The sequence below is a fragment of the Pyrus communis genome, chromosome 3, assembly GCF_041283825.1.
Source record: "Pyrus communis isolate YQ-2024b chromosome 3, ASM4128382v1, whole genome shotgun sequence".
NCBI classification, from domain to species: domain Eukaryota; kingdom Viridiplantae; phylum Streptophyta; class Magnoliopsida; order Rosales; family Rosaceae; genus Pyrus; species Pyrus communis.
The window spans coordinates 12,856,687-12,883,612 of NC_142567.1; the positions used below are offsets into that span (position 1 = coordinate 12,856,687).

A 26,926-nucleotide genomic window follows, 5' to 3' on the forward strand; every position below is an offset into this window, starting at 1 on the left:
CGTGTCGCTTGGCTTTTTACAGAGGTATCGATCACTCCAACATACACACTCTGAAAATTGCCCATTCTTGAAAATCGTCTCCGGCCTTTTGAGAATTATCTTCATCCACCCATTCTCTCTGAACACCTTTGAAAAAATGACTAACTCATCGAACCTTTGCTTAGATTTGAGTCTCAGCAGCGATCCGGTTGCACCCGGTCAAGGTAATATATGGCGCCCTTCTTTTTTATCTTCTAACGGTCCTCTTACAGGTGAAGACTCCGTGATGCAGGACGCCACAACAGCTACAATAGTAGCTAGGAACCTCCTCACTCCAAAAGATAGTAGGCTGCTGTCAGGACGGTCCGATGAGTTGGCCGTTCAAGAGTCCCTCGCTCTCAGCGTTCAGTGTGCAGGCTCTGTGTCCAACATGGGCCAACGCCTACTTGCTCGCTCCCGTCAGGTTGAATCGTTGATGGCAGAGGTGGAAAGTCTCAAGCAATAGATCAAGCAGCTGAAGTATGAGAATAGAAGTTTGCACGTGCTTGCAAACAACTATTCGACGGGCATGAAGAGGAAGCTTGATGAGCTGCAAGAATCTGAAGGTCGGATTCAAAGTGATCGTCAAAGGTTTTCGTCTTTCCTCCAGAGGCACCTTTTTCCTGGGTCTTCCAGCGTTTGGCCAAGTATTGAGGCCTGGAATGCTCTAGCTTCAATGCCTCCCGCTCCGATGCCTTCTGCTCCGATGCCTTCCGCTTCTAGAGTTTTGCCAAGTAATGGGGCTTCACGTGGACATCCTTTGTGAAAGCTCCAATCTTGTATTTCTTTTTTTCTTTTTTTCTTTTTTTCTTTCTTTTTTTTTTTTTTTTTTTTTTTTTCATGTGTAAGCACATATCTGTAATTTATCAGAGATATCAATAAATAAACTTTATTTTATTTAGCGTAATGTGCTAAATAGAGCGCATATATATATATATATTTTTCCACATGGTGCCGGTGCACCAAGATCCCCTTTTTTTTATTATTATTATTTTTTTTTCTTTTGCTTTCGGTGGTGCTGATCCACCAAGATAGATTTTTTTTTTTATTATATTTTTTTTCTTTTGCTTTCGGTGGTGCTGATCCACTAAGATAGATATATTTTTTTTATATATATATTCCCCACATGGTGCAGGAGGAAATGCAGAGGAGCTTGGAGTAGTAGGAGGTAAGAGACGGAGAAAGTCTTTGGGTGTGAGTTGCCAAACTTTGATTTTGTCAATCACATTTAAAGGCAGCAGCAGAGGCAAGCAGATGTGAGTTGACAAACTTTGTTTTTGTTAATCACATTCACAGGAAGCAGCAGAGGCAAGCAGATGTGAGTTGACAAACTTTGTTTTTGTTAATCACATTAACAGGCAGCAGCAGAGGCAAGCAGATGGATGAGGTCTTTGGGTGTGAGTTGACAAACTTTGGTTTTGTTGATCACATTCAAAGGCAGCAGCCATGGCGGAGGTCGATGATCGAAGGGAGAAGGCCGCGCTGCTCAACCATAGAGAGAGACAAACTGCCCATACAGCAGCATAAAGATCTTACTGGGGTAGATGGGCAGAATGGAGAGCATGGACGAAGAGCTCGACGAAGACGGAGACGGCTCGGGGTTTGGAAATGAACATTTTTGTTGATTGTTCGGATGGAATATCTTCAGCAGGCTTAGCAGCATCTTGATCGACGGCTTTAGCGGTTTCACCAGTGGATTCTCCTTCAGTTGCAGGAGTGGTGCTCTTAATAGATCCGATCTTGACATTTTTTTTTTTTTTTTTTTTTTCATGAACTTGTAAACGTCTCCATCGGTGGAGATGAAGAAGGAACACTCCGCGGGAGGAGTTGACAGCGGCAAAGACGGCAAGGATGGTTGCTGCTGCAATCGGTGGAGGCGTTGACGGGCAGCGAACAAGCTACTGTTGGAGTTTGAGCTCCATTTGCTCCTCCACCACTGAAGCCTCTCTGCGTTCTCTGCTTATTCACCCCAATGGCAGCTATCACCGCAGTATGCGTCCATGTCCTACCTTTCAAGCACATCCGTTGCGGTAGAGACGGCAAGGATGAAATCGAGGAGAATTTCTCAAGACACCCAACTCCCCCTTCACAGGAAAGCTATGGTGAACAGAGATGGTGACTTGAGAAGCGAAAGGTGACAGGATCCATGTTGTGAACAATGAAGGACTTGAAGTAGATGTCGAAGATATTGAGCATGTAAACGGCATAGTGAACTACGTCAAGCACTACCAGCCATTTCTCTTTCCTCTTTAACCATGTCCGTCGTCCTCTCCGAGCTTCTTCAACACTTCCTCCGTGACCGTGACCACCGGGAGATTGGCCACCACCTGTTTGCTCGCAGGCGGGATCCTTGGAGCCGCCGTCACGTCATCCAAAACCCCCGGCGGCAAAACGCTGTCGAGGTTGTCGACGAGTGACTGAAGCAGATTCACCGCGCTTTCCGAGTTCTCTTCGTTTCCGGGACCCGACTCAGAAGACGATCCCGCCGCCATGGCCACCGTCAATAGATTTGACTGCACCAGCCACTGCGGCTGCGGCGGCTCCCGATCCACCGTCAAATGCCCCTCAAACAAATATCCTTGATTTGGAGAGGACGACGGCTGTGGGGGATCGTTTTCCTGATGAACAACCTGAATCTGTGCGTGTGAAGAACTAAGAGGATCGGGTTGAATAACCTGAATCTGTGCGTGTGAAGAACTAAGAGGATCGGGTTGAATAACCTGAATCTGTGCGTGTGAAGAACTAACTTGCTCCGCAGGGATCACAAAAGTGTTTACTGGTATATTCTGGGTCCGTAGTACACATCCCACTCGTGTTTGAACCTCTGCCGGTTCTTCATGCGCTAGAACCTCTGCCGGTTCTTCATGCCATGACCGGTGAGGGCGGTGGAGCTGATGCTGCGGATCTGAACCCGGAATCGGATAACCGGCCTCCTGGGTGTCATCGGCCACATGGGTATCGTCGTGGGATCGCCATCGTTCGTCCCTAACCACATTCCACGAAGGTTCCTGTTGACGCAGATCCGGGTACGAGCTGCTGGTCCTCACTCCTCTGTCCATCGTTCTAGTAGCACCACTCCTCTGATTATCGACCGTCCGACTCCGATCTGAATACTGATCGTACCACTGACGTGGGGTTGATGGGTTTGACTTCTCAAATTTCTGCGGAGAAGAAACATCGTACGACATGGGACTGCTAACATTGTTGTCGTTGCAGCTGTTTCGGCAGAACTATGACGATCAAGGCGAGCACGAAAGCGCCGGAGCTGAAGAAAACGGAGGAGGCAAAACGGCCGAGGCGGCTGCTGCGATGGTTGGACTGCCGGAAAGAATTGGAGGCTTGGAGCCAAAATGGTGGCGACATGTTTTCCTCTTCTTCCATAGTGTTTTGGGCTTTTTGTTTAGAAAACGGATGAGAGATTGGGCGGAGAGGGTCGGGCCTGAGCCTGGGGGAGGAAGCAGAGCTCCTTGTACAGCAAGCTCAAAACAATGTGTGTTTGAGAAGGGATGGGCCTTGCATTTGGGCTCCTCTTTTTGAGGATCTCGACTTATGTTTTCCTTGATTCAGCACGGATTTTAAGTGTAGAAAGACCCACTCTATCATGTATACTTTTTTTTTTTTTTTTTTTGGATAGAGAATATATATATATATATATATATATATTTTAATACATAGTAACATATGCATTTTTTTTTTTTTTTTTTTTTTTTTTTTGCATAGAGAATATATATATAGTAACATATGTATTTTTTTTTTCTTTTCTTTTGTAATAAAATTGACTTTCTTTAATGAAACATTTATTTACTTATTTTGATGTGACTGTACTTGAAGTTTTGAAGTTTCAAGTTGCCTACGTACTCTTCCAAAGAAGAGATCAAGTCATAACGTAGTTCAAATGAGTGATGGTTTTGATGATGATTTTGCCGTACACAGTTTATGCTCTTGCAGGCCAGGAGCGTTTGGTGCCGTTTACAGTTTCAGCTCGTGCAGGCAATGAGCGTTTGTTGTCACCTTTTAGGCTCGTGTGAACAAGGAGCTTTTGTTGCCGTTTGCAGTTTCAGCTCGTGCAGGCAAAGAGCGTTTGTTGTCACCTTTTAGGCTCGTGCGAACGAGGAGCGTTTAGTGTCGTTTGCAGTTTCAACTCGTGCAGACAAGGAGCTTTTGTTGTTTGTCAAACGATCTTAGAGAGGCATTCCTTGCAATCTTCATAGCAAGGAGTCTTGACTGAGTGATTGAAGAAGTCTTTGGGGAAGAAATCGCGCATCGTGATGGCAACGGACGATCTTTGTGTCATAATTTCATCATCCTCAACATTTTCATGTAGCTTTGAAGGTTGACGGTAGCTGCTTTGCCCCCTTTCCGATTGGTGAACTTGTGGAGGAGACCTATGTTTCTTGTGCATTTTCTTTGGAGTGACATAAGTCCATCCTTCAACTTCACTTGACTTGACTGACATGGTTTTGGAGCATGCCCCCAGCGGTTGAGGTGAAGATTTTGAGTTCAAAGAGCCAGAAGTGATGGTGGTATAGTCTGACTTCACCACATCATTAAGATCTAGCTCGATGATCCCTTTCTGAGCCAACTTCATGATGAGATCTTTTAGCACAAAGCACTTTTCCGTCGGATGACCAATGAAGCGGTGGAATTTACAGTACCTTGGACTGTCAGTACGGTTCATCTCTTCCGGCCGTCTACACTCAGGTAGGTTGATCACTTTTTTTTCCAGCAAGTCATCTAACATGGCAACCACGTCAGAGTCGGGGAATGGATAAGTCTTCTCCTCAAGCTCCTTCAAAGTGCGTCTACGTACCTCTTGATCACGAAAAGCTTCGGTTTGAATCGCCTTGCCTCGTGTATGGGTTTTGACTGGAGTTGTGTTGAGCGTCATTACTTCCTTGGTGGGTTTCCACGCAGCCTTATCCACCTTGGGCCCCAAAACTTTGTCATTCTTGTAGTCGGCGATCTGTTCTTTCTTCCCATGACGGGTGATGCTTAACTCCATATCATGGGCGCGGGTGGCTAACTCCTCAAATGTTCGTGGTTTGATGCCTTGAAGGATGTAGTGTAGTCCCCACTGCATGCCTTGAACGCACATCTCGATGGCGGAGGTTTCAGAAAGCCGATCTTTGCAATCCAGGCTTAATGAACGCCATCTATTTATGTAGTCGATGACAGGCTCATCTCTCCACTGTTTCGTACTGGTCAGCTCTAGCATGCTTACAGTACGACGAGTGCTGTAGAAACGGTTGAGGAATTCCCTTTCTAGCTGGTCCCAACTGTTGATAGACTCAGGTTCGAGGTCAGTGTACCAGTCAAAAGCATTACTTTTCAGCGAACGCACGAACTGTTTGACGAGGTAGTCTCCCTCTGTCCCAGCATTGTTGCAAGTTTCAACGAAATGGGCGACATGTTGTTTCGGGTTGCCTTTTCCATCGAACTGCATGAATTTTGGGGGCTGATAACCCCTTGGCATCTTCAAAGCATCAATCCTCTTGGAGTAAGGCTTTGAGTACAGTACGGAGTCGTGCGAGCTTCCTTCGTACTGTGTCTTGATAGTGCTTGCAATCATCTCCTGTAGCTGCTGGATAGAGAGAGATCCCATGGATGTCATTGCTTGGTCTGGCTTCGGCTTCTCTTCAACTTTCTCCACTGGTGGCTCCTCTTCTTCGTCACCTTCTTTCTTTAATAGGCCAATATTTGGGTCGACTTTTACGTCGGGCAGCGCATCTAGTTGGTTGACAAGTGCGGCAATCTGCAAGTCCTTCTCTTCCACAGTCTGTGTGAGCTTTGCGATTGCTTCATTCATCTGAGCTAGCTGTTCTTCAACAGAGGTGACGCCGATGGTCATGACTTGTGCAACCAATAGGCATGACTTTCCTTCAGACATCCAGGGTGCTGATGAAGAAACCCATTGGCCATTTTGGGATGTCATCTTATGCGCCTTAGCAGCATGCTTTGGTGCCCCCAGCAAGGTTAGGTTGATGATAGACTCGCGCCTTTGATGTTCCCTTTGCTCGCTTAGCGGTACCAATTTTGAAGCGGCATGTTGATGAGTGGTTGTGGTGCCAATGGATGCTCCATTCGTGGCGGAAGTGCTTATGCTTCTTCCCTTGGTGGTTGCAAGAACGGCTTGTCCCTTGCTTGATGCCATTGATTTTGGAGGTGTGCTTTGGTTGTTGTCAACTCCGTAACCATACTCCTTCAACTTCTTTTGAGTCTCGGTGAGGTCGCGATCTTTGTCATTGACGATGTTTGAAACCTTCTTTCCAAGATTTGAAGAGGAAGCAAAGTCATGCCTAGCCTTTGACATGAGTTCGTAGGCATTTGGGTTGAAGCCTTCTTCGGTCCTCTTAGTTGGAAGAGAGCTTGGTTTCACCATGACACCATGTTGCGCCTCCAGACGGTTGATGAATCCGGCGGTTTGCAAGTTTTTCTCCTCTGCAATCTTTATCAGCCTTGCAATTGTTTCCTTCATCTGAACCAGCTGTTTTTCAATGGAGGTAGTGCCGATAGTCATGACTTGTTCTTTGTTTGAAGCCATGGACTGTGCTTGAATATCTTGAACGGAGACAGAGATGAGAGGTAGAGATTATCCCACCGGGCGTGCCAAATTTGTGAACACGAAAAATTCCTGAAACAAGAGACAAGAATACGTGTACAAAATATATTTTTTGTTTGTATTGATTTTGGGGTTACAATCTCTTTGTAATTTGATCCTCTGATTCTATCTTCGTAGGGTGAAGGTTTGTGGATGAGCTGTTGATCCAAAGGGCCGTCGGGGCTTGATCTAGGGATGAACAGTTGATGAACGGATCTTCGAGGGCTTTTGGGCTTGATCTTGAAGACTGGATGTATGGATTTCTTCAAGGGCTTTTGGGCTTGATCTTGAAGGTTGATGGATGAGCGGATCTTCAAGGGCTTTTGGGCTTAATCTTGAAGAACGATTGGATGTGTGGATTTGTTGAGGTTGTTGATCCAAAGGGCCGTTGGGGCTTGATCTTAGGATGAACGGATGATGAACACTTTCTTCAAGGGGCCGTCGGGGGTTGATCTTGAGTCGGTGGAAGTTCTTCAAGGGCCGTTGGGGCTTGACCTTTGAAGGAGGATTTGACGAAGAACGAAGAGTGTTTTCTTGATCCTTCGGGATTTGCTTGAGAGCTTTAGAGTTTCGAGGCTTCAAGGTTTTGGTGTGATGTAAATTCCCTTCTTTCTTTCTCTTCTTCCTTTCTTTCTTCCTCTTCCCTTCTTTCTTTCTTTTTTTTGAAATGAATGCCTTGGCCTCCTATTTATAGAATTCCAAAACTTGATTTTTGGATTTAAATAATCAGATGAAATAAATCATTTCTGCCAGATATTGACACGTGTCCTATTTGATGACCTTTCCAATTTATTTCGATTTTTCGTTGAGTCACACGCTACATGTAAAATTTATGTGACACGTGAGCGTTGAAATTTTAATTATTGGTTAACATTCATTTCACCGAAATTTCGATGTCTACACATACATTTCATTACGAGGTTTTGACATGGCATATCTTGAGCATGATTGGCATACCCTTGAGCATGTTGGGCATATCTATACATACGTACATATGTTTATTTCCTGGGAAGTATACAGGTTTTACGGTGAGGGGTTAGAATGTATTTTATGAAATGGTTTTCAAAGAGCTTTGTTTTTGCCCACTCACGCTTTTGTTTTGCGCCCCTCCAGGTTCTAGTTGCTTAGCCGTTGCGGTGGTTTCCCTTGAGAGCTTTTCGGCGTTCTGACAGACACTCCACATTGTAGGGTCGCCTTCGGGCGTACTACTGTTGTCATTTTATTTGGACTGCTATAGACCTGCTCTGAATTTGTATAGCACTAACTAGCACTTATTCTAGTACTTGTATGCTAGTTTTTAATTATTTCGTACCTTTATATTACTACTTACTAGCTTCCGCACGTGCACATGGCTACGTCACCTTTGAGTGACGGCCAACACGCTCCGATCTCGGTCGGGGTGTGTCAGCTGCAGCTTTGCAAGGAGAAATGAGAGGAGAGCTTTAGCCGTGCCATCACATTCAAGTTTGGATTGCTGGAATGTCTTAGGTGTATTCTATCTTTTGCTTTCAATGTTTAATTTAAGTTATCTTTGTTTAAGTGCGAACATGAGGAACTAATTTCTTTTTAGCTAGAGGTGAATTCAAAGCCATGAACATATATGTGATATGAATTGATTTCCTCTAGTTATTGTTTCGTAAAACATGAATGCGATTTACTTATCTGTTTGATTGATAACTTATTCTTGTATGTTGATTAAGGGTGCACACTTAGTTTGCATGCATGAATTTGATGTTAGAGTATAAGGGAGTTTCACCTAATCGTTATGAACTTATATTTACAAGTAGTGGAAGTCACTAGTCATTATTGTGTTAAGTAAATCCTTGGTATGAGTATCATGCTTTTCATAGTTACAAATGCCTCGTCAATGCTTATGGTTTTCAAAGAACTTAATGACCTTTGATATGTCTTTCTATCATGCTTTTCATAGTTAGGGATTTTGATAAGGATAATTTGGTTGTGATGCGTATTCCATCCAATTCAATGAATTTAGGAAAATCTAAAAGATAACTTGTGCTTTTCATGATTAATTTGGGGCATTGTCATTCATGGTTTAAAGGAATAATAACAGGGAATCGATTTGTGTTGCATGTGTCATGTGTGGAGAATGACCATCTAGCTAGCCATTCACTCATTTAAACACCCAATTTCGTCCAAATTGTTTAGAGTATTTAAATCTGTTTGTTTTTACTTTAATTTCATCCAAATCAATCCCCCCCCCCTTTAATTAAGTGTGTTAGATTAGTTAGAAACGTGTTCAAATTTGTCCAATTTAGTATTTTGAGTCTTTTTAGTTAAAATTCGTCCAAATTACTCCTTAGGTCCTGTTTTGAGTCAATTTAACTTAGTTTGTGTGTTTTGAGTCTATTTAGCTTGTTTTGAGTTGTTAGAGTCTAGTTTTTTGTTTTTGAGTCTAGTTTAGTGTGTTAGAGTTTAATTTGAGTAGATTAGCATCCCTTCTAATCCCCGGCCTATAACGATCCCTACTTACACATACTACAATTATAGGGTTTAATTTGTGTGTTAGAATATATCACACTAGTTATGAACGTTGGTTTATAAAATCCCAACACATGAAAACCCAAACCTACTAGCATAGTATTAAAACAACTTAGAAGTGCGGTCTAGTGATATTCTTCTTCACTTATAAGTGAGAGAACTTAGGTTCAATTCTTACCAAAAGTGAATTTCAATCATATTATTGCTAGCCCAATGTAAGACATAGCCCACTCCCCTACCCCTTGTTGTAGATAATAATTTTTGTTAAAAAAAATCCTAATTGAATATACCTAAATTTTTAACTATTTAATAAAGGGAAAATTACAGTGTACCCTCAGGTTTGGGTGCAAATACAACTTCCTCCATTATCTCTAAAACATTTCAATTTCATACATTTACTTGTAATTTTTTAATATCATACAACTATCATATTTTGTCAAATTAACCGTTAATCAATCCTTGTCTTCATTCCTTTGGAGCCTCTTCTTTTACCTAGTCAATTACACTACGAATTTTTTATAGGAAAATTTTATTTGAACCCATATAACCTCTTTCTACACCAAACTTAAACTTTAAATATAAAATGTCATTATTATCCTATAGCATAATTACTATTAAGTACAAGATACAATTAACAATAAAAATAAGATTTATCAAAAAACCTACATCTAATAATCAAACCCTAACAAAAAAATGACACCACACAGTACAAATCATGTTATTAAAAATTTGATCAGCAATGTAGTTTTTATGTTTATGTTCATGCTTCTTTCTCTTGCACAAAAATGACAATATCCAAATGAATAAGAAGTTTTCTCACCAAATAGAGTTGCTCTTAACTAGATTTTCTATCTTCCTTCGAAGTGCTTGTCATGTATTTTTGTTACTTCTGAGTTTTTTTTTTATTTCAAACGGGTACAATTTGTTTAACTTATTGAATTTTTTTTTATTCAATCTTTCATAGTTTTAGTCCGAATTGCATTTAATTTTTATGATTTCAAAACCTCTCACAGCATAATAGAAGAAGAACAATCTTTGCAACTTATTTCTCCAGAACTCATGATTCAAGACCAGAATGTTAGAAATGCTACTTCTCTTCTACCTCTTATTATTTTGTTTCATGCTATTGCAGATTACTTCATGCCATCAGATTTCAAGTATACGTTTTCCCATAAATGAATTATTTGATTGCCTGCGGTTATTTCTTAATGGAAAGTGCAAATATATTTACTTGGTGCAAAGCAACCTGGAATTTATCGAGAGCAACGTTGTAGAGGATGATGGAAACTCTATAAAGAACAACTATTGAAAGGAGGTCTGAGGAGAGAATATTTTGCTTTTGGTTTTTTATTATCAAATGGGTGTAAAGATAAATAACATATTGAATTGAGTTTGTGAGGGTAGTTTAGGTAGTAAATTTAGGTTTAAAGAGATATTAATAGTTTAATTAAAAATAACTAGCATTTGCTTACACACTTTGTGTGTATGAACACATTTTTTAGAAAATGAGAAAGGAGAGAGGAGGAGAGAGTGTGAGGTTTTTGTTTTTGGTTTTTATTTTATTATTATTATTTTTTAATTTTAAATAGTAGAGATATTTTAACATCATATGTACGTGAGGTTTCAATAAAAAACAGTAAAATTTGGACATGTGAAATTACATTATTGCCCATCATTTTTTTTTGTGTGTGATAGAAGACTTAAGTTGTCTTTTTACCCTCTTCTAGTTGATAAAGAGGGTTTCATTAATTAATAAAGATAATAGAGATATGAGTGCAAAGAGTAAGTTGAGTATAGAAAGAAGTTATATGGGTTAAAATAAAATTTTCCTTTCTGGTATTAATGAATTTTAGGGATTTAGGGGTCCAAGAAATTAGGGTTTTGATTTGATATAAGAAATCTGCTGCTTGGAGTTGGAGGCCTTGGCAATTGACATCTTTCAATTCTGGAGGAGGAGTTTGTTCTTTTTATTTTTCTTGTGCAAGTATGCATTTTTCTTGCTCAATTTCAATGCGTATGAATGAAATGCACGCGTGATCGTCGAGTTTCGTTTATAGAATGTCTATTTGAATGTGTTTTGTAGTTCAAGTTTGAAGTTTGAAGTTTTAAATCCAGCGTGCTTTCAACATGAAACACATGCTCTGTATCTTCAAAACCAGATTCATATGGAGATGGATGTGGGACCGATATTATTATTATTATTTTTAAAAATAACACAGCACGTAATACTTTTCCACACAAGTGATTAATCCGGCCAATATTTTCTGAATTCTTCCATTGACTAAGCAGATACAAGTACATCTTAGTTTCAAAGTGTCATAAATGTCAAATGTCAAATGTCAATGGAAGACCTTTCCTCTCTCTCCCTCTCTCTCTCTCTCTCTTGCCTGCACATTTCTTTCTTTCCCTTCCTTATTTGCCAGCCCTCCTCCTCCTTACCTGCTGGATGCCTGCTGCTGCTACAAGTAGACGTACATATTTGATTGATGTATCGTTCTAGCTTAATCGATGATGGGAAACTGCTGCAGAAAATCTGCCAAGTGTGCTCATGCTTCTTCCATCAACTTCTCTGGTACCCTACTACTCTACAGCTACAAACTATAACAGTATCTTTATGCCATGCCGCTAACTTCTCTTATTTTCTTGGGTGTTTTTCTGTTTGCTTGCTTCCCTCTTCTTCCTTCCCATCTGGATTTACAATTTTCAAGAGATCCTAGGTATCATCTCTATAAATTTCTAGAAACCTATACGCATCATGTGTTGGAATGCACTTTTAGCTCAAATGGTTAGGATTATAAAATAAAATGGGTTTTTAAAGATTTTCTTTCCTCCCTTTCTTGTATAAAGACGATCTTTTTACCATGCTTATGATTCTAATGGTTGTACCGGCACAGCAAGGCAGCATCTATACTGTTTTGTGTGTTTTTCTTTTTAAAGTATTTAAGATAATGTGATACAGCCGTGTTTGTATTATTTTAGGGGAATGCGAAACATTCTCTGACCTTGTCATTTGGACATTCTCCCCTCTCCCTCTTCTCATGTTTGTAAAAGAAAGGACACATGGCATGAGGAGGTTAAAGAGAAAGTTGCTAGCATTCCCCAAAGAGAACTGATTTGGGCACACCTTTTCTCCTTCTACACACCCCTGTTTTTTTGTTTAATATGTTTATAGGCCGTGCAGGTGGAGAAAAAAGGAGTGTGGAAGTCACTTCCCTTCCCCAAACATTTAGACCCATGACAAATGTTATCGACACTACATTTCTCTTTGTTATATTACCGTATAACTAATAAAGGCTTTAACCATTCTATCAAGAAATGTTTCAAGGGTGCCATGGCTTCAATTGATCATATTATCCTTATCTTTTTATACATTTCTCTATTCTTATTTCCTTCTTCTCTGTTATAGTCCCATCTCCTATTAGTTAAGGCCAGTCTGGGATTCTTTTATTCTTCTAAGGCCGAGAGGGGTCTATTATCGAGCCATTCGGGCCTATCAGGTCTGGCCAATAATCATTCCTCTTTATGAGATGTCCAAGTGAGATTATTTTGTACTTTTCCTGGGTATCTTGAACATATGATCTCATCGTCTGGTCCTACAAATCATGGTCTCATAGTCTTAATTACCAACTAATCAGCACTGATCGTTTCTGATGGCAGTACCGAAAAGGCCTTGACATGTGTTGATGTGTGTAGTCTAGGCTCTTATACTTATTTTTTTTCTTGATAATTGTAGTTTCAGTAATCTTTAAATGTTCTGCATATTGTCTGTTTTTGTTTGGACTGCAGTCTGAAGAGCTTATTAATATTCATATGGGTGCACTTCACTATGGTCATTTGTCTATTCATTTGTTATTTTTCATGCAAAGAAATTTGAAGGTGATATTTTTGTAGCTTTCTTACCTCTTTCACCTTTTAGGAAGTACAAAGTCTAATGGCAAGCAACAGATGGATAGTACCTCTTGCTCGCAGCAGTCGACGTCTGGGAATTTGAATAAAGCTTTAGTAGCATCCAAAGCTGATATATCTGTCCCTACCAACGTCAAGTCCTTCAGTTTCAGTGATCTCAAAAATGCTACTAGGAACTTCCGCCCAGAGAGTCTGCTCGGAGAGGGAGGGTTTGGGTGGGTATTTAAAGGATGGATTGATGCAAACACATTAGCTCCCACTAAACCTGGAACTGGGTTAGTGGTGGCCATCAAGAGGCTCAAGCGAGAAAGCTTTCAAGGCCACAAGGAATGGCTTGTATGTACAATCGGGACCTTTTTTTAGTCTTGTTTTCATTTTGACCTTTTTTTTTGGTAATTATTTTCATTTTGATCTTGCTATTCCTCATCTGAAGCTCAAATCTTTTTTTCAACCATTTAGGCGGAAGTGAACTATCTTGGTCAGCTTCGCCATGAAAATCTTGTGAAACTCATAGGGTATTGCTCAGAATCTGACAACAGACTTCTGGTTTATGAGTTCATGCCAAGGGGAAGTTTGGAGAATCATTTGTTTAGAAGTGAGTACGAGTATCCTTTTCCCCTATGTATTTCAAATTTTCAATTATTCATGTTGTTTCTTCTTACCAATTTGCAAGTAAGTGTGTTACTTGGTAATCGTACTTGTAGATAGATATATTTATTAATTTGTTACCTGTTTAAAATTTAATTATTGTTTCAAACAAATGATCGCAATAATTAACCAGGAAAAGGACTAAAATTTTAGTGTTGTAAGATGTTGAATTTGGATCGATATCAATTGACGATGGCTGCTACTACTGCCAGGTAGCTTATACTATTTTAACTTAGATGCCTCACTGCTTATGATTGTGAAATACTGAAATCTTAATTTAACCTGCACTCGACTAACTCAGCATTTTGAGAATCGGTCTTCCATTAATAACTTTGAGCTTTCTCTGGTATTATGTTGTTTCAGATGTTTTTTTTTTTAAGAACGTATACTGAATCTCGATTTAACATCCATCCAGTTAACTCTTGAGTTTTAATAACAAAAATAGTGGAAGTTTTCACTGGATTTGTTGCATATAGCGGGGTAGCATCCTTTGTGAAGAAAATAATACATCCGGAACATATTTATTTACTTTGATGACATATTTATGGAAGTTCTTAGGCTGATTAGGTGTCCTGCTTTCCATTGTTTAACCATGACCATGTAATGGGTAGAACTCAGGAACTTGTTTGCTGACCATATTGATTGGTAGCCACAGTAGGAGACAATTTTTTTGGTTTCTTATAGAAAATGCAGATATTTTGATCTATTTTTTGGTTTCTTAGTCATGGGACTTGTGTGGCAATTGGACTGATGTGCTTTTAGCATCTAGGATGGTTAGATAATCCGCATATTAGCGTTCCTCTGTGGTTTCTGCTTTATGTTTACTATGGTTTGATCCCTTTAATTTGTCTATTCCTTGATCTGTTCATGAAAACATATATTTCAACACTTGCCAAAAACGAAACATTTATCAAATATACATTTTTTATAAGTTCCTGAATCGTTACCTTGTTCTTTGTTCTTCTGCAGAAGGTGTTCAACCTATCACTTGGGCTGTTCGGATGAATATTGCAATTGATGTTGCACGGGGGTTATCTTTCTTACATAGTTTAGATGCTAATGTCATCTACCGTGACTTGAAAGCTTCCAACATTCTACTTGATTCGGTATGCTTTCACATCAAAAGCTCCAGTTTGAGAACGATTGTGCCACTTGTAATCACAAGCCCAACAGAACATTAATCTAATTTATGCAGGATTTCAGTGCTCGGCTATCAGATTTTGGGTTAGCAAGAGATGGTCCTACTGGAGATAATACTCATGTTTCAACCAGAGTGGTCGGAACTCGAGGCTACGCTGCACCAGAATATGTTGCTACAGGTCAGTATTTTTACTGGTAATCCTGAAAAAAGTAACACCTGCAAACAAAAATTCAGCTACAGAAAGAAAAGAAGGAAGAAAGAAAATGTAATCTTAGCATCATTTTAAAAAGTAAATAAAATTGATGATTGACTCGATCATACGCTAACTTATCTCACTAATTACTAACGGATGACATGCAAAGTAAAACGTATGTATTGAGTAGTTAGAAGGTTCTTTGACAATAAAAATTAGAACAAACAAAAGGAAACTAGGGAATAAGTGTCTAGGATGCGGATGGAACTGAAAGACATTATAAATAAGCGATCCTCTAACTTATAACTATTCAAACATCATGTATTGTGTGGAAACTAGTGCATCTACTAAAGGACATTTTCTTCACTATATGGTTAAAAATGAGCAGGTCACTTGTCGCCAAAGAGTGATGTGTATAGCTTTGGGGTAGTTTTGTTAGAGCTACTATCAGGGAGACGAGCAATGGACGATGAGAGAGCTGGGAGTGTCGAGGAAACATTGGTGGATTGGGCAAAGCCGTTCATAAGTGATAGTAGACGAGTTTTAAGAATCATGGACACAAGGTTGGGGGGTCAATACTCGAAGAAAGCAGCCCAAGCTGCAGCTGAACTTGCCTTACAGTGCTTCCATACAGACCCAAAATATAGGCCACTCATGATTGATGTTCTAGCCACAATGGAACGAATCCACCCAAAGGACACGTTACGAACTCAACAACACAAGTTAGACGATCATGGGGTCAAGCACTTGAACCATCCTCACACGTAACAATTTCAAATACAAAATTGGAATAAATTTGTTTTCCTCATACGTATAAGGAACTTTCATACTCCATATATAGACATATATATATGTAGCTACCACAATTGTGCCTTCTAGGTTGATTAGTCGTAAAAACAGAAGAAGAGACGCTTTGTTGTAATACTTGCTTTGAGAGATAGTGAGATTGTACAACTATCACAAGAATTAATAATCTATGTGTATGTAAAGCTTCCAGTTTTCCTTCCCTCTTAAGGGAACCAAAATTTTGTTTACAACATGCATATGCTTGTTTTTCATTTCCATCTTTTTTCTTCGGTATGTGAAGGTTTTTCTTCTGGTACTGATTTCAGTTTTCAAATAAAAAGAAAAGTGAAGCTGTTCAACTTTTCTAGTCCAAGAATCAAAAGAGCAATTGACAGTCCATAGCTTTTTGCGGTTATTTTTTTGGGAGTAAGAATGATTTTTGGGTAAATATCGTTGGAAGTGCCCTAAAATTCAATCACAAGACTGATAGGTTACAGACATTTCCCATATTAAACTATTTAGTTTAGTCAAATGGCAATAAATATTGTATGCAAATGTCTCATAAATAATTATATGTTTGCATGATAAAGTCGAAGGAATGTCTAATAGAGAGATTGTAATCTAAAGAAGTTAGATATATGAGACTTTTTTCTCTCATACACATATCCTAGATGTTCATGGTTATAGGATTCCTAATTGGGCATTGACGTTCCGTTAAGATCAATACATACTATGCCTTCTCTCTTGAGAGAATGACATCTTGAGTCATTAGTGTGAAAAAGACAACAAGACGAGTATGTAGGTGCTTAATAGAAAATGAGTTTACTGAATGTGATCAAATGAGAGTTCTTATTTGGAAATTTTTACTGATATGTCAAATAAGAAACTCTAATGTTGCAATAGTGCAATTAGTCCTTAGCCTTGCGACGAGGGTGCCACTACTAGGAAGAGAGCTATCTAATTCCATCCGTATTACTTCGTGTTAGGGTTTACTTTCCCCATGTCGCGTCTTTTCCCGAAGGTGATCTGCTCCATGAAATGCACACCTACCCAGTGTTCCTCGAATGCAGCTCGTGCGTAGGTGAGGTTCTCAAACTTGAGTAGATTATTTGATCTTGGCTTGACCATAAATGAGTTATGGTACTTCTTCAAAATTGGCCACAAGGAAGGCATAAGGCAACTAAGGTCTCGCTATAGACTGCTTAATGCTTCTTGCAAAGGCGATCATGAGTGGGTGAGAGACACCTTGGAGGTTAGTGGAGAGTGGGAGTCTGACTCTTCTCCTGAGCTGTATGTTCCAACTGTCTTTATCAATGGTAAGTGAACTGCTTCATTCCTGGCCTGCTTGAATTTTTGTTGAGCTGCTCCATGACTTTAGTTTACTGATCGTCATTCTTACTTTATATAGATTCGAAATTTGGCTCAACTCCAAGGACCTCGCCGAATATGAAGAAAGTGCACATCGCCTTGGGCATTCCTATTGAGTACCATGAATGACGCTGGCTACTCAGTCATTTTCGTTAGGAGAAAGGCGGGCTACCTCAGAAGGAAGAGATAAAGCGGATAAAGGATGAGGCACTTGCTCATCCGATCGTTACTGTAGAGCTTGTCGCCAACTAGGGTGGAAAGAAGAGATCTTCCTCACTTGCTTGTGAGCCTTTGGCTGAGAAGAAGCCAAAGACTTCTTCTGCTGCTCGCAAGGGCTTGTCAGCTGCTGAGAAGCTTGTCATTGACTTAACTTCTCCAAAGAGGATGAAAAAGTTTGTTGAGCCTGAGCCTGTAAAACTTGCTGTTCCGAATGTGACCACATCCATTGTTGAGAGACTTGCCCAACAAAAGGGTTTGGTGGTGCCCCTGGTGTCCAAGTTTGTATTAAAGTGTCCGTCAAGAGCTAAGTCTGGTTCGACTTCTAAGAGGCTCGCCATTATGAAAAGCGGAAATGTGGATTCTGCTGCTAAGTTGGCGTTTGGGCTTGTTCCTCATTCTAACATAACTGACTTGTATGCTAAGAAGGGGAAGTTTGCTCGCACGGGCAGTTATGTAACATCCACCGAGTCTGAGGCTGGTGAGTTTCCCGAGATTTGTGCGTTGCTGAAGGCTGACCTGCTTGAGGATGTTGATGCATGCACCGAGTTCGTTGACAGTGTCGGGAATGTTGTTATCCGCTCAGAGTTTGTTGACAGTGTCGGGAAAGTTGTTATCCGCTCATACTCTTTTACGAAGCATCCTACCTACTTGAGAAAGTCCTCATTGATTGCCACAATGCATAAGACTTTGATCCTGGCAGCTGAGTTTATGCGCGTTGATTAGGATGCTGTCAAGTGTGCTAAGAAAGCCGAAGTGGTGTTGATGGCTCAGCTTCGCTAGGCAACTGAAAAGATCGAGAAACTCGAATCTGAACTCGCTGTTTTGAAGAGGTCTAATATCTTTTCCCCCACTTCTATGCAACTAAAGATCGCTCATCAGAAGGTCACCCATTTGAAGGCTAAGCTTAGTACGACTTAAGCGATGTTAGAAGCTGCAAAGACGGAAATCAGTTGTGTTTCTCCGATGGTCGAGGACCTTGAGCGTGTCAATTCGGAGCTATGATCTGCTTGTCTTGCCAAGGACGAAGAGCTTGCCTTCATGCATGCTGAAGTGTCTTGTCTCAAAGAGGTTGCCAGTAAGTTTGAGTCCAAGGAAGTGGAGCTGCAAGGTGCGCTGTCTGTTAGCGAGAACCTAAGAAAATAACTAGATAAGCTGCAGGGTGTTCACACTAGGCTTGTTGAAAAGAATGAGAAAGTTAATCATGAAGAGCTTACTTCTTGTCAGGCTGATTTCTACAAGCTTGGCTATGTAGACCATCTTCAGGGCAGGCCATCTGATTATGAGTTTTCCAAGAAGGACTTCGAGACTTTCTCCATTTCTCTAGTTGATCTGCTTGATTTCTCATTTGAGGCTACCTTTGGTAGAGCAATTGAGGGTAAAGCAGTCTAGGTATAGGCGGCTGCGGATAAACTGCTGGAAGCTTGGGCTGTTAGAAGTGGTGCGGTTGCTCAAGGCCTGGCAGTTGAGGAACCAGTGGTTACGCAGACTGCCAATGAGTAGTCTTTTTGCTTAGACTTAGGAATTTCTTCTTTTCCTTTTTGTTTTGCTTTAGTTGAACTTTGTTAGCTTTCGAGCCGGTTTATCAATTTGCTAGAAATTTAATAAAAAACTTTCCTTGTTTTGCTTCATCCTTCTATTTCGCCATGGTTTTTACAAAACTTTATCCTAGGACAGTCTGCTGGGTGAGTTGCTGATGCGAGAATTACTTGACACTCAAATTAAACCCTCGTTTGACAATTGTAGTAGAATGGATAAGTGAGGGATCGTTCTAGACCGGGGATTAGGAGGGCTTGCTAAAACCTTCTAAATTGACTTAAAAACATAAAAACTAAATTAAAATACTCTTAACAAGACTACTATGACTCAGAATGGCTTTGAAAAACTCAAATTGTCTAAAACAATCAAATTGACTCAAATAGAAGCTAGAACTTGATTTAGATGAATTTGCAATTGTTTATGACTCCAAAAGCTTAAAGATACAAAAATAAAACAAATACGAATGATTAAGACTTAACAAAATAGGGGGGGAATTGTGGTTGGACGATATTAAATTAAAAAGACAGAATATAATTAAAGGCAAAATGTAAATATGAATGTGATAAAAATATGGATGATGGAATAGCCAAGGGGTTCTTCTCCACACATGTTACACTTGCAAACAAAATTGATTCTCAGTTGGTCTTTCGATAAGTTGTGAAACTCAATGCTCCAAGTTAATTAGATCCGCTTAGATTAACTTTCAGATTTCCCTAAATTCGTTGGATTGAATGGAATACGCATTACAACCAAATTATTCTTAATCAAAGTCCCTAACTATGGAATACGCATGATAGAGACATTTAACCAAGATCATTAAGTTCAACGGAAATCATAAACATCGACGAGGCATTCGTTACTATGGAATACGCATGAAACTTATGCCAAGAATTCGTTTAACGCGATTGTTTATAAGCAACCTCTACTACTTGTGAATATAAGTTCATAACGATTAGGTGAAATTCACTTATATTCTAGCGTCATATTTATGCATGAAAATTAAGCTTGCAATCTCAATGAACATACATAAATAAGTTATCAATCAAACAGTTAAACGAATTGAATCCACAACTTATGAAATTCCAACCAAACGTAATCAATTCAAAATGCAAATATAAACATAGTTTCGAATCACCCCCTAGCTAAAGGGGGTTTAGTTCCTCATAACTTTGAAATCAAAGAAACACCTAAACATTCCAACAACTCAAACGTGAATTGTATGAACGTTTAGGCACTCTTCTCTTCCCTTCTCATACGTACAAAACAAAGAGAATTAAATTTAAACTTTGAAATCAAAGAAACACCTAAACATTCCAACAACTCAAACTTGAATTGTATGAACGTTTAAGCACTCTTTTCTTCCTCGTTGTTGTAGCACAAGGTCTAAGGTGAGCTTTGGGGATTATGTGAAGTGTTTTGGAGGGATGGGAAGTGGTTGGATAGTGGCTGCAATGAAGGAGAAAAACTGCACAGAAAATGGAAGTGTTTGTAACTGAAAATGTGTATGGAAGAGTGAATGAATTTTGAGGAGTGTTGGATGCTTATTTATAGGTGAAATGGGGGAACAAAAGAGGGAATATTGCAGCTAGGAGGGGATGAATGATTATGGGTGCATGTGTTTGGAATAATGAAGGGGGAATGTATGTAATAAAACATCTAGGAAAAGTTATGGAAAGTTGGAAATGGGAGTGGGAACTCACGGCATTGTTGGGTTGTTTATGGGAGAATAAATGTATGATAATGGCTAAATAATTAAAGGGAATGAATGGGAGTGACACTAGGTTGGTTATGCATGTGAATGCAAGGAGGAAAGCTGAAAATGCAAGGGAAGCTCACGGCACAATGTTGTTTTGCTTCTTGAAATGCATGTGAATGCATTTGAGTGTAATATGAAAAGAATGACTAATTAATGTATGTAGGGTTGATATGCATGTGAATTAGGTTGGAAAGAGGTGGAAGTGGAATGTTATGCAATGATAATGTCTTGTAAAGATGCTAATAAATAATGCATGTAGGGTTAGCTAGGTTGGCTTTGTTTGGGTGCATGTATGTTAATGGTGGTTTTGCATGTGAATTGATGGATTGTTTTTGATGGAATGGATGGTTCTTTGCATGGCTATAAGGGATAGAATAAGAGAGAATGGGCTAGGCCCTTTGTTTTATGTCCAAAGTGAAAATAAGGCCTTCAAATTCGTCCAAACTTTGGCTCCATGGATAAGCTATCCAATCCATGCCCAAAAATGCTCCAAATGGCCTCAAAATGCACTTTCTTGCTCCCTAAGCCCTTAGAACCTGAAAACACACAAAAGAAGCATAAAGAACTAAAATAACTAAAGAAACATAACGTAAATGTACGAGAACAAGCCATTTAAGTCGCATGAATATGCTCCTATCAAATACCCCCACACTTAGCTTTTGCTAGTCCTCGAGCAAAACAGAATAAAAACAAATAAACAAAACGACACTAAACACGTAAAACACAACCTAAACCTTCCAACAACCGTCTTAGGGATTTCCAATGCACATGACATGTTAAAAATCATCATTCTCACAGATTTTTAGTCATCTTCACACTTAAGTACATTCTTAATCATAGTCACCATATACTAGTTCACAATTAAGCATTTAAAACCATGTTTTGAATGTAGTAACATGCCTTAGAGAATTTGCTCAATTCCTTACAAGATATGCACTCGATTTTCACTCAGAATTTCTAACTACACACCCTAATCTAGTCATATGTGAGAAGATTGATGTAAACATGAAAACGAACACTCACATATATGTATCATAAAGAGAGCAATTTCTGGAGTTAATAAGCATGTTTAGGTATGATCTCATGAATGGAATGCTACTACTTAGAATGAGAACCAGTGATTCCATAAGCTCATATCAATTTCAAACTCCGCAAATTGAAACACATAACACTCAAGATAGAAGTTGAGGGAGGTAACGGGGCTAAGGGTAATGGTTTAACAAAGAAAGGTAGAGTACACAAACGTTCTTAAAGCAATAGTGAGCAAAGTATTGAATTAGGCACTTAGAATTCCCTTTAGAACGCAGAAGTTAACTTTGAACACCCAAGGGGAAGTCACAACACTTAGGGCCATATTCAAACTTTTTGGGCCCTTTCATCAACAATCACACTTGTGAGTCCATTCTCACTTATTTTCACTCTTTTTCTTTTCTTTTCTTTTCTTTTTTTTTTTTTTTTTTTTTTTTTTTTTTTTTTTTTCCCGTGCCTCCTTTAAGACTTAGGCACATACATACACACAAAAATCCCTTCCCCCACACTTATTTTCTGCAACATATTAATAAAAAGGAATTCAATTAAGTCATGCTCACTATCCTTTAAGAACAAGGGTATAGGAAAGTCCTACTCTAGGCTAGGTAAGGGGTGATGTGGGTTAACAAAGAATAAAGGCTAAACGAGGCTCAACGGGGTTAAAACTTACAATAAATACGAAATATGGGAAGTAAGGCTATTTGGTTATGGTGGCAACTACACAACTTCATCTTGATATATGTTATGCAATTCAATGTCATGCTTTGAATGAAACGGATATAAGTTCTAGCATTTAGTTCTATCATGATACAATTGCATTCTAAGTAGTAACCAAGCAAGGAATAATGAGATCATGCAACAACTTTAGAAAACAAAGAATCACAGAAAATAACTCTCCAAAGAAGGTAATGGCTCGAGTCTCACAGGGTTGTAGCGTTTGTTTGAGTTCCTTCCTTCAAGCATGTTACAAAAACGAATTTTTCTTTTATGATTGCATGTGAAGTCATATATTATAACCATAACTAAGCATAAACCAAGAGTAAATCAAACTTTTCTCTATGTTTATAACTCTTTCTAACCGTCATGCAATTATAAACCAAATCCTTAACATTGTGTTGGAAGGTATCCTAAGACACAAACTCACAAAAACGACTCAAAACACTCTTTTTAGGCTTTTCAAAACAATTTTTCAAATTTTTATGTGCTTTTCGGAGTTATAAAACAACACACACTAAAATAGTTTTAAAACAGTGAGAAACAACATGTGAAGTGATAGGTGATAAAATCCAACGAATTTGCATCAAATATACTTAGTTACCCCCCCCACACTTAAATCAAACATTGTCCTCAATGTTTTAAGCATAGATTCACACAAAGCATAAGTAAATACACAAAAAGCACTTAAACATACTAAACATGGCAAAATGTAATTAACAAAGAGAAGAGTTTAGGGACGCAAATCTGGTTATGGAGTGTAAATTCCATCTTCTCTTTGTTGATTGCAATGAGGCTTGATCTTGATGATCCACAGGCTTACTCTCGAACTGGTTTCCGCCCATCATTGATTTTCCTTTGTGCTACTGGGCTGGAGGATTCTTTTGGTCTTCCCCGAAGGTCTGAGCTTATCCCTTTTGTCTGTTTCTTTGTTCAATCTGTGCAGGAGTGGTCCCTTCTCTGGAAGTGTATCAACCGTTGAAGATGACTACTCGAGAGCAACGCTAGGTAAGCAATCAGGAATAGGTTCCAGGCAGTTGGCTCCAGATCGGAAGACTGACTCCAAGTGCCGGCTGATTGCTTCTTTCACTTTGCCATGCGAGTAAGAACAAGGACAAAGAAAAAGACAGGGAGAGAGCATGATATGAGATACTTTTGCTTTTGACCTTGATGATATGAGATACCTTTGCTTTTGAAGAAGCGGTGAAGGAATCAGCGCATGTATTTCCTCCTGGGTCATATGTACTCCAGGTATCTGGTATCATCTTTGGGGAAGAAGAAAATTTTGAGTAATTCAAAAGGCTTTGCTGGGAGTGCGCCCTCAGAGGTGAGAGAGAGTTGGGCATTTTTCTTCAGGTTTACCCTGCCATAAAAGACGAAGGTCGACATATATAGAGATAATATCAAGTGGTGGTACTTTTTACCTTCGTCGACAAACGTTTTGATCCCGCAAATCCGGCTTTTTGAAATAATGGCGCCTCTTCGATCTCTGAACACGCCTCTTCGATTTCTGAGCAGGCGCCCCTTCGAGTGCTGAACGACACGTGGTAGTGCAGATGCGGCTCCTTTTGACAAAGCTGCACTCGTCTTCTGAAAAGCTGAGAAAGTGTCGCCGAACTTTGCGCTTGTCGGCTAAAGACGTGTAATTGAGATGATGGCCTCCACGTGTTATCAGCTTTGTCAGATATCTTTTGACAAAGCTGAACGCGTTTTCTGAAAAACCGCGAAAGCGTCGTCGAAATTTGCGGAGGAAAATCCGGATCTCTGAATCGGTGGACGCGTCGCCATGGCTTTTTATGGAGCTATCGATCACCCCAACAAATACACTCTGAAGAAATCCCATTCTTGAAAAATCGACTCCGGCCCTTTGAGAATTAACTCCAACCACCCCTTCTTTCTGAACACTTTTGAAAAATGGCAAACTCATCGAACCTTAGCTTGGAATTGAGCCTTAGCAGTGATACGGGCGCGCCGCGTCAAGGTAACGTATGGCGCCCTTCTTTCTTTTCTTCTAACGGTCCTCTCACAGGTGAAGACTCCGTGATGCAGGACGCCACAACAGCTACAATAGTAGCTAGGAACCTCCTCACTCCGAAAGATAGCAGGCTGCTGTCAGGACGGTCCGATGAGCTGGCCGTTCAAGAGTCCCTCGCACTTAGTGTTCAGTGTGCGAGTTCTGTGTCCAACATGGGCCAACGCCTGCTTGCCCGCTCCCGTCAGGTGGAATCATTGATGGCAGAAGTGGAAAGTCTCAAGCAGGAGATCCAGCAGCTGAAGTATGAGAATAGAAGTTTGCACGTGCTTGCAAACAACTATTCGACGGGCATGAAGAGGAAGCTTGATGAGCTGCAAGAGTCTGAAGGTCGGATTCACAGTGACCGTCAAAGGTTCTCGTCTTTCCTCCAGAGGCAACTTTTTCCTGGCTCATCCAGCGCTTGGCCAAGTATTGAGGCCTGGAATGCTCTATCTTCGATGCCTTCTGCTCCTATGCCTTCTGTTCCTACGCCTTCCGCTCCGATGCCTTCTGCTCCTACGCCTTCCGCTTCAAGAGTAAAGCCACGTAGTGGGGCCTCAAGCAAACACCCTTTGTGAAGCACCATCTTTCTTTGTTTAGCAGTGCCTATCAATAAATCAAACATTTTCTCAATGTTACAATCATAGACTCACATAATTAATAAACAAACAAACAATAACAACTAAACAACCTAAGTAGCGCTAAGACACAAACAAACACCAAAATGACTCAAATGACTCTAAAAACACATATTTTTGGGTTTTTCAAAAGATCTTTTTTTTTTTTTTTTTTTTTATTATTATTTTTTTTTTTTTTATCAAATTTTCGAAGTTTTATACCAAGACACTATAAAACACTCTAAAAACGCTTAAAACAGCAAGAAACAACATTCTAAGTGATAGGTGAATAAATCCCACGAAATTCATGCAAATACAAATTGTTTACCCCCCCACACTTAAATCAAACCTTGTCCTCAATGTTTTAAGCAGAAAGTCACAACAGAGCAAGCAAATAAACAAATACGAGAAAGAAAGCAAAGTAAGGCAGTAAAGAAAAAGAAAGGAATAAAAATAAGTCTCTTAAAGGGGTTTTCCAAGTTCTTCTCTATTCGGATGCATGGGTTGCCTCCCAAGTAGCGCTTTCTTTTACGTCTTGCAGCCGGACGGTACCTCCGTTTAAGCTTGACTAGGTTCCACGGCATGGAGGGGTACCTCCTCCACGACATGCTCCTCAAACATCTCGTAATAGGGCTTCAATCGATGCCCATTCACTTTGAATTCTTGCTGCGTCCTTGAACTTTTGATTTGCACTGCACCATGAGGGAAAACATTAGTAACAACAAACGGGCCAATCCATTTAGAACGCAACTTACCAGGAAACAACCGTAGGCGAGAGTTGAAAAGTAACACTTTCTGCCCAACTGTGAAGGTCTTGGTTCGAATCATTTTATCATGGAATGCTTTGGTCTTGGTTTTGTACATCCGGGCATTCTCATAGGCTTCATTCCGAATCTCCTCAAGTTCATTCAATTGGAGCTTCCTATGAACTCCCGCTGCATCTATGTCCATGTTGAAAATCTTCACGGCCCAATGTGCCTTGTGCTCTAACTCTACGGGCAAATGACATGGCTTACCATAGACGAGCCGAAAAGGTGACATCCCAATGGGTGTTTTGTATGCCGTACGATATGCCCACAGTGCATCATCTAAACGTAAGCTCCAATCCCTCCTTGTTGGTCCAACGGTCTTCTCCAAAATTTGTTTGATTTCTCGGTTAGACACCTCGGCTTGGCCATTTGTTTGAGGATGGTAAGGTGTGGAGACCTTATGGTTGACATGGTACTTTCTTAGCAACGCCTCAATGGTCCGATTGCAAAAGTGAGACCCTCCATCACTTATGATTACTCTCGGCATTCCAAACCTAGCAAAAATGTTAGTTTTCACGAAATCTGCAACCACCTTAGAATCGTTAGTACGGGTGGCTTTTGCTTCCACCCATTTAGAAACATAATCAACGGCTAGCAAGATATAAGTGAAACCATAAGATGGAGGGAAAGGGCCCATGAAATCAATGCCCCAAACATCAAAAATTTCAACATTAAAGACAGGGGTTTGCGGCATTTGGTCCTTGGTACCTATGTTACCCATTCGTTGGCAACGATCACAAGACATACAAAAGGTTCTAGCATCCCTAAATATAGTCGGCCAATAAAAACCACACTCTAAAACCTTGAGGGCAGTGCGTTGTGTGCCAAAATGACCACCACATGCATATGTGTGACAAAAGCTTAGAATTGAGTGAAATTCAGAATCATGCACACATCTACGTACAATTTGATCTGAGCAATACTTCCACAAATAAGGGTCATCCCAAACATAGAAACGTGCATCATTTTTAAGCTTATCACGTTGGTGCTTGTTTAGTTCATTTGGAATTTGTTTAGCCACCAAGTAATTCACTAAATCTGCATACCATGGTTCACTTACCTCAATGGAAAGCAG

The 26,926-nt window shown here is 40.0% G+C and overlaps 1 pseudogene across 1 annotated transcript; it reads left to right on the plus strand.

Annotated features, from left to right (window-relative positions):
* The first annotated feature begins 11,481 nt into the window (after positions 1-11,481).
* Positions 11,482-16,028, plus strand: LOC148697980 (putative serine/threonine-protein kinase PBL3; annotated as a pseudogene). The gene is made up of 6 exons (XR_015960760.1): positions 11,482-11,687; positions 13,032-13,357; positions 13,481-13,616; positions 14,639-14,775; positions 14,865-14,988; positions 15,392-16,028. The product of XR_015960760.1 is annotated as a putative serine/threonine-protein kinase PBL3 (transcript).
* The last annotated feature ends 10,898 nt before the right edge of the window (positions 16,029-26,926 follow it).